Below are 8,788 nucleotides of genomic sequence, written 5' to 3'. Positions count from 1 at the left end.
ATAGACAACTTCCCCAAACTCACTTATTTTTATGACTATTCGAGCTTTTTTTTTTTACCTCTAAATCATGTTTTTATGTGTTTATAGGAAGGTGAATGATCAGAGGTAAAATATCTGCTTTGCTTCTAGTGAAATAGTATATTGCAGTGTAAAATAGAAACATTTCATTAACGGTACTTTCACAGCTGTTAGAAGGGTGAAATGATCTCAAGTCTGCACCAACCCACAGATGGACAGTAGTAGGTTAGCAAAAGCAGGTGTCTAATTCCATCTGTACTCAGCTTTGTGAAAATTAAATTAAACTGAATCAACTCTAACCCTGCTTTCTGAAGATTATATAAAATAGTAGTTTTTAAATATTTTTATTTTATATCTAATCATTTAAATCATGTGAGCATTCAACCCAAATACATATATTATTATTTACAAATAAGATATGTAAGACTATTACATTATGTAAGTTGTAAAATGTGCAGATAAAATTAAAATTTAAAAATATAAGATAAAGATAAATCTTTTTGAGTTTATATTTCATACAAATAAACTGTAAAATTATTCTACCATTTTAATGAGGGAAATGTGATTGTACATTTTATTTTTTTTAATTTAGTTGAAAGGACGATCTCATTCTAACTGCAGTTTAATACTGTATGTTCATGGCTGCTATAGCTGAAAAATATACCTCCCAAAGATTCACAGATATACATTTATCATTGGCTCTACATCTAAACTATGATGCTTACTTTTAAGTATAACCATTATTTAAACAAATATACATATTAGTATAATCTATTCATGTATATATGCATATATAATTAGATAGTTATGTGCAAATATTCATATGTACATAAATACACACACATACACACACACATCCTATTATGTGTATGTTGATTTTAAAAGATGGCTGCCAATTCTTTGCCACTTCTCCCGTTGAGAGGTAGAGATTTCTATTTCTTCTCTTTTGTTTAAGCAAGCTTTTGACTACCTCATCCAAAGGACTATGGCATAAATTATGTTCTGTGACTTCTGAGGTAAATTATAAAAGGCAATTTGTCTTTTTTTCCGTGGTCACTGAAACTTTCAGGGTTAGAATCTTGAGCTGACAAATAAGAAGTCCAATGGCCCCAAAGCCACCATGCTGTAAAGAAACCCAGCCCACTTGGTGACGCCATATAGTGGTGCTCTGGATAGCCTGCTAGTCTTCAAGCCATGCCAGTCCAAATGCAAAAAGATAAGCCCACAAATGATTCTATGCCCTACCCATCATGGGACTCCAAGCCTTCAAGTCTTCCCAGTGGAGGCCATAGAAAACATTTAACAGAGGCAAGATGTCCCTTTTTTTAATCAGAATTCCTGAACCACAGAACTTATAAACATAATAAAATGGTGTTCCAAGATACTAAATTATTCATTAATTTCTTATACAGCAATAACAAGTGGAACAGTGTGCAATGAATCACTTTAGATATTATTATACACAAAATAAATGCAATACATCGTCTCTGCCATGTACAACTATTATGTTTTCTTAGATTACTTGACCATTTGAAACCTCATAACTCTCTCCTCAGCTAATAACCTGGTCGTAAATAATGCACATTTGAAATAATCAATAGATCATACAAAAAATTCAGTATAAATTATTTTTTTTATTATAGAAGAAATATCAATGAAAGAATTAGGTTCCAACAGATAGATAGTTGAGTGGAATTTCCCTCCCTTATATTGAAAATGTTCCAAAGCCCCACTGTTATAATACATTGAAAAAAAATTGCTTGTGCTTTTGCAATAGCAATTAAGATCTTGCTATTCTTTGTAGGTAATTAAAGACCACATTTATATCAAACATTATTATTTCTAAGTCTTTTTGTGTTTACAATGCAATTAATATGATAACTTTGTAAACTGATGGTTAATTCTAGAAGAACATTGTTTACTAAAACATACTTTATATAAACATTAGTTTTGATTTTCAAGACATATATGACTTTCATGAAATAATTTTTCTTCAAGATTGACCTCTTCAACTAAGTGACACTAAGCATTTAGTTTGTATTATCCTAAAACAAGATAACAGACTAGAAAGACGGATAATAATATTAAACAAATAAAGGCTGTATTGTATTTCTTAAAAACTAAATTACTTGATATAATCCCTTCTCATTCTTTAAAGTATTTAATATGTTTCTTTTCTCTCAATGTCTTATCCTTGTTATGTATATCTCATTTGTACAAGCATTAATTAATCCTTCCAACAGGAGTAGGGAGTGCATTCCTTGCCAAAAAGTTTTGAAATTTGGTTAGATATGTTTAATTAAAAGTGCGGCAGAAGGTCTTTGGTGATATTAAAATATATTTTCAAAAGGAGAGCTAATCTATGTGTTTCATTGTTTTCAAATTCAATTACTAAATGTTTCAACAATAATTGTAAGTTCAACTTAGTAATTATAAATTCTATGTTTTGTTTTCCACAACCTATCTGAACTTTTGTGGCATTTTGCAATTAATTCATATTTTAGGTTCTTCCCTAATTTAATCATTTGAAACATATTCATTGTTAATTTGCTTTTCTTTGTTCATGAAAGATCTCTATCTATCTATCATCTATCCACCTATCTATCATCTATCTATCTATCTATCTATCTATCTATCTATCTATCTATCTACGTTCGATCTATCTATATCTATCTATCTATCTGTCTATCTATCTATCTATCTATCTATCTATCTATCTATCTATGGTTCGATCTGTCTATCTATCTATCTATCTATCTATCTATCTATCTATCTATCTATCTATCTATCATCTATCTCTTCCTCTCTCTCTGTTTCAATTATATACTCTTATTTACCAAGGCTTTGTCTTTGGAATCAACTGTGCCCTGTGCTGGGTACATATCTCACCAAAAAAAATTTACCATTACCTTTAAGTGTTCTGTGTTGATAATTATGAAGCAGAATGTGGGACAAGAAGAAAAGAAGGCACTGATCAATGATTATAGGCTGCTATACTAAAGGGTGGGAGACGACAGGACATATGCCATATACTTAAAAGATGACCATATGTTCTGTTTGCAACAGCCCTAGTTTATATTTGTTGTCATCTCATTCAGTTTAGCATTTTTATACCAGGGCACTTTATTTTCTTATCCAACTCTTCCCAGATACAACATAATAAATAAACACTTCTCTTCCAAGGATAAGTTGTGCCTTTAATGAAATCTTAAATGTATTGTATTTCAACATCTCAAGAAGCTTAATGATGAATATGTAGCTTAAATAAAATTTAGACCTTTATATCCTTTATGGAATCTGTAGGAATGGCTCTGATAATGTGAAAACCAAAAGAAACAAGTCCATGGAGGGAATGATAATTTAGTTATTTTAAGACTATCCCCCAGGAAGAGGAATTATCACAGGTGTCTATAGTAAATGTCTATGCGTATCACTTTTTGAAGCCTGGCTTTCATTGAGATCAAATGACTATTGTTCTAAAATGACTTCATTTATATTCTGTCACAACCTTTCTTTGTACAGGCGCAACATGGAGCAAAAGGTGCCAGCGTGTTACCTCCTTAAGCAAAAATCTAAATTTCTCTTTAAACTTCTTTCAAATGTAATTCCCTTTTCTCTTTTTACTGCCTGTCCCTAATCAGATTGTAGAACTGTTTGAACTCTTGAACAACTATGTTTTAAATCAATCTACATGCTATAATAGTAGTGAATATATTTTTTGTTGTAGTTTAATGTCAGTTGGAAATATTTAGTGAAATATTCTACAATTAAAACAGCAAACACAGTCTACTTCCATGCTACCCTGAGTAAGCCCTATCCTGTCTGATCTCGGAAGTTAAACAGGGCCGGGCCTGGTAAGTACTTGGATGGGAGACCACCTAGGAAGACCAGGTGCTGTAGGCGTATAAAATAAAAAATAAGGGATTGTAAGCTGACAAGGTCCTTGCAATCTGTGAGGTCAACCAAGGATTGCCTCACCTAAAAAATAATAATAATAAAAACAAACAGCAAACACAAATTTTTAAGCTTTTAGCGAATTGCAGTCATTAAAACATATATTTCTAACAGGAAATCATTTATAATTATCTCTATAATGGCAAGAGTAGGCCTGAAAATATTAAATAAAGAGAGCTAAAATATCGTACATGGTTTAATTTTGAATTTTGAATAACTACTTGTTGGAAAAATATACTTTTATAACACTAATTTTTTATTCAAATCAATGTATGTTCTGTACCAAAATTGGGTAAAACTGGGCAAGGGTTTGACTTTTCGGCTAGCACTCTAGAAAAAAAATACATTAATAATCATAAAGAGAGAAAACTTATTTAATAAGTTTCATTTTATAAAGTGTTTATCAGGGAAAGGCACTCTAAATGCAGAAAAAAGTGCAGCATTGGTGAAAAACCCTGAAAGTTAAATATTTGCCCATTAAAATGAAGGAAAAAAATAAGAAAACACTCTATTAGTAGAATTTGTTTTTAGCTAAGCCCCTTAGAGAAATTACTTTTTAAATGAAAAATATTATGATTTTAAGGAGTGTTTCAATTTCAAATTTTGCAATAATAAAATATAAATTTGAAGGTAATTACTGATGCTTTTATAAAAATAAACTAAAGTAATCATATTGAAAATGGATTTATCAAGCAAAAATACAATAAGCTTTTAGGGACAATTAGGGCTAAGAAACTAATTCACATAAACAAATATTCAGAATACTTCCTCTGCTCTTTTTTTTCTTAATTTGTTCCTTATATAATAAAAATAAACAATTAAAACATTTTTACTTTGCTGACAAGGTTGTGTTTCTGTTTTAAAGATAATTTTACTTTTGAAAACATAATGAAAATATTTACTATATCCACCAATATAATGAATTAATATTTTAGTAAAACAAAAATGTTTCAAAATTAGATTATTTTATTGAAAATTGTCCCTGTTTAGATGATAAGTTATACAGTCCGGCATATATTAGACTATATTCTTTAAGACCTTTACTTTCACTATCAGGATGAGAGTGATAATGGAAATAGCAGGAATTACTAGATTTCTGTTTTAATTGAGTGAGTCATTGGGACTGTTCTTTTTTTTCTGGATACTTTGTAGAAAAATACACTTGCGTAGCAGAAATCAGTGCTCATGGGTGAGTCAATTTGGTATACGTGGTAAATGCTGTGCTAAACCTACTTCACCATACCAAGTCTGCTTTAGGACTGCATTGCCTACAGGCTGAATCAAATATTTGATTGTTCATTTGTAATTGGAGAAACAACTCATTTCAGTTAAAATGAGGAAGTAGTGGACCTTTCTGCAAATGAGTTAAGGACCAAAAAGTATTCAAACGGTACAGCGTAAAGATGCATGAATTGAGAAAGAAATAATATATCGACAGATCAGCTAAAAGGAAAAGAATCACAAGGTATTTTTTTTTTTTACAATAAATAATTATAGAGCACCTATTATATGCTAGGTAGTAGATGTAAGTTGTTAAAAAAGTATAATCTCTATTACATAGGATATACTGTAGAGTTAGACACTTAGAAGGTAGGAAGATAATTATAGTCAAAAAGGAAAATTTAGAGCAGGTCACATATGAAAATTAGGAATTGCGGGAAAAAAAAAAAAGATTTATGAACACAGTGTAATCCTATTACCGAGAAAGTGAAAAAAAAAAAAAATTAAAGGAACTCCTCATACGTAAATCCAAGTCAGGAAATGGATTCTCAATACCACAGTTTCTGAATTATAGTATTAAAAGTTCTGCTAATGCTGGCTGCAGATCTGAGATTTTTATGGGGAGCTTGAAATATCCTGGGACAGTCTTCAATCATAGCAACATGATTCTATATTCCCAAGGACCTGGTCTTCAAAAGCAATATTGAAAGGATGAAATCAGTCACATTAGCATTAAAAAATTTACATACTTTGCTCTCATGTCGCATCCTAGAGGAATAGCTCCGATTTGCTATTTCTGGCAAAAAAGGAGATTCTTGGTAAGTTGATAATAAAGCAGTGTATGATCTCCACATATAAACATCTTTAGGACCTTATGAAGGAAAGTAGATTTATTAAGTTGCAAAGAGCTAGAGGAACAATAGGGATATACCCTAACAAATAACAGAAAATCAAAGAAATAGTTCATAATCTTTTTAAAAGAACAGGGCTTTTCTTTGCAAAACCCTGACGTTGAGAGCTGAATCAGGAATAATAACATGTTCCATGTGAGAATATAGTTTATGGAGCCTTGTACCTTTGTAAATAAGATACATCCACTAAAATGTCAGAAAGTCAGCAGGAGATTACAGAAACTGCTGAGAAATAATTGCATATATAGAAGGTAAGGGCAAGAAGATTTCCCAATAAAGCCCCCTTTCTCTGAGACCTGAGCAAGAAGGTCTGCACCTTAGGTTAAAGTCCGAGAAGGAGCCAATAGAAGAGAAGACACAGGCAACATTGCATCAGGCCCAGGGTAACAATGGCAGAACAAGCCCTATTCTGCAAAGGCAGACAAATGAGCATAAACAGAGATTAGATAAGGAGGACTTGCTGAAGAACCTGATTGATTCTAAAGGATGCAAGGCAGATACTCCATCACACAAGACTAGCTTTGAGACAAGCCATCAGATTTTCTTCCTGTTGATAGAGTTGTATAGAAATCTTAAAACAACATGTGTTAATCACAGTTTCTTGTTTGAGCATCAAGGAATCAGCTATCCATACTGTTGGTTAAAACCAGGAGCCTGTGGAATTGACATAGCAGCTTTATAGGACACGTGAAAGAAGTTCCTTTTAAAAACTTCAGTTTGATATATAGCAGAGAAAATATACATGGAGAGAAACTTTAAATGTAACTCCTGATATAAGGGCTTCCTGAAGCACTCAGTAGTCAATGGATAATCTACGAAGGAGAGAAGTTATATGTGTATGTGATAATCTAAAGAAAGGATTCACCTACACAAAAATTTCAGCCTGCAAAATTGAGAGACGATCCATCTAAAAAGAGAGCACATACCTTTGGAAAGACTGTAGAAAATGCTTAACCACAGGTTAAACCTTACAATTATCTTTTAAAAATGTAAATACAATTGAGTAATTACAAGTTCTATTTATTACAATGAAGGGAAAAGACAGGATGCTATGAGATAATGAGCATGAGTGTGAGAAAATGTTTTGAGGAGATTGCTCAAGAAATTTCTTTCTAAGACAGCAGCATTCAAGCAGAGATCTGAGGGATACGTAGAGCTTGATTATGAGAAGTTCTTTAATAGAAATGATTATGTTAGAGAGAATAGGATAGAAGAAGGTATTGGTTTAAAACAAACAAATAAAAAAAAGTTATTAACTCATGGACCTGAACAAAACCAATGCAGCAGAAGTATAGGCCCTGAGGGGAAGAGCTCATGGGAGAAGGCTGGGGAATATTGTGGGGTACAAGATCCATCATCTTGGGCCTTGCAGGCCATTGTGGTTAATTTTTTATGTTTCTTGTTTCTTTGATGTCTTTTAAGATCCCCCCCGCCCCATCCCCTTTATACACAATGCCCTCCAGTTTTACTACAGTGTGTCTAGATGTGTGGATTTGTTTTAATTGTCTTTGGGTCTCATTTGCCCTTTCAGAGTGAAAATATGCTATTTTTAAATGGACAATTCTCAGCCATTACCCTTCAGCAATTGTTTCTCTGCCATTGTCTGCATGCTTTTACTCAAGAATACCCATTAGTTATCTTTTCTCCTCTTTAAGAAATTTAATGCACTTATTTTAAAATAATTTTCAGAGTCTCTACTATCGAATTCCTTTGTAAGTTCTTTATTTCATAAATAATGAGTTGTTTGTTTTTTTTTTTTTACCTTTTTGCCATTATTTTTCCTCATTTGCTGTGTAATCTTTGCCAGTCCATTGCTCATTTTAAAAGGTTTTAGTTTCCACATAGTTTTTGTTTTTTTGTTTTGTTTGATTTTGTTTTTTATCAGTGCCCACCTCTCTCCAGCTGGTGATTTTGTCATTGCCCGCCTCCAACCCTGGGCCCCGCCTCTTCATGCGGCTGTTCAGAGGTAACCAGGGCGATATCATCGCTCGAGTAGCCAGGCCCCTGCCAATGTTTAATACTTGTCACCTTTCTTCTCACTACCCCATGTGAGCAATATCCATAAAAGTCATGGCCATAGGCCTCAGTTTCAGATGATTTATAGGCTTCATTCCTAGAATAAAGTGACTAGTTTCACGTCGTGAGCCTGGGTTTGGTCCCTTGCAAGGCATGGGCCACTCAACCACCAGAAACCAAATTCCACATGCCTCTCCTGTGCCTGGAATTGGGATGCAACAGACTCATGGTTTTAGCTTTCCTTTTCCTGTTAATCAATTGAAAAGTTTATCTTGTTTTGGAGTATTCCCATATTCATAAAGAAAACTCAATATGACTTTGAAGCACTCTGCCAAGGAATGACAATATCCAAATTACAGTTTCAAAAGATCAGTCACTCCTGCAGCTGCACTGAGTGTGAGTTGGAGGGGCTTAAAGTAGGAGCAGTGATAGGAGTATGGGACACAAGCGGCAACTACAATGACGTATTTGAGATAAAGAAGCGAAATAATGGTGTGAATCAGGAAAAGTGTCACTGACCTCCAAGTGTAAAATGACAGTTACCCCAGCCTCTTACTGGCAAGTGCAAGTGGTAGAAGGGAGACTCCACACATCAGATTAATTCCCCTTATTTTTGTTCACCCTTTTCTGGCCTCAGCACAGATCATGATTCCCACCTATTCATCACC

At 33.1% G+C, this 8,788-nt stretch overlaps 1 pseudogene; it reads left to right on the top strand.

Moving 5' to 3' along the window:
- Window positions 1–3,802: 3,802 nt before the first annotated feature.
- Window positions 3,803–3,921, top strand: LOC112475855 (annotated as a pseudogene).
- Window positions 3,922–8,788: the final 4,867 nt, after the last annotated feature.

Source organism: Pteropus alecto, unplaced genomic scaffold (genome assembly GCF_000325575.1).
Source record: "Pteropus alecto unplaced genomic scaffold, ASM32557v1 scaffold152, whole genome shotgun sequence".
Lineage (NCBI taxonomy): Eukaryota > Metazoa > Chordata > Mammalia > Chiroptera > Pteropodidae > Pteropus > Pteropus alecto.
This window is presented reverse-complemented; position numbering and strand designations above follow the sequence as displayed.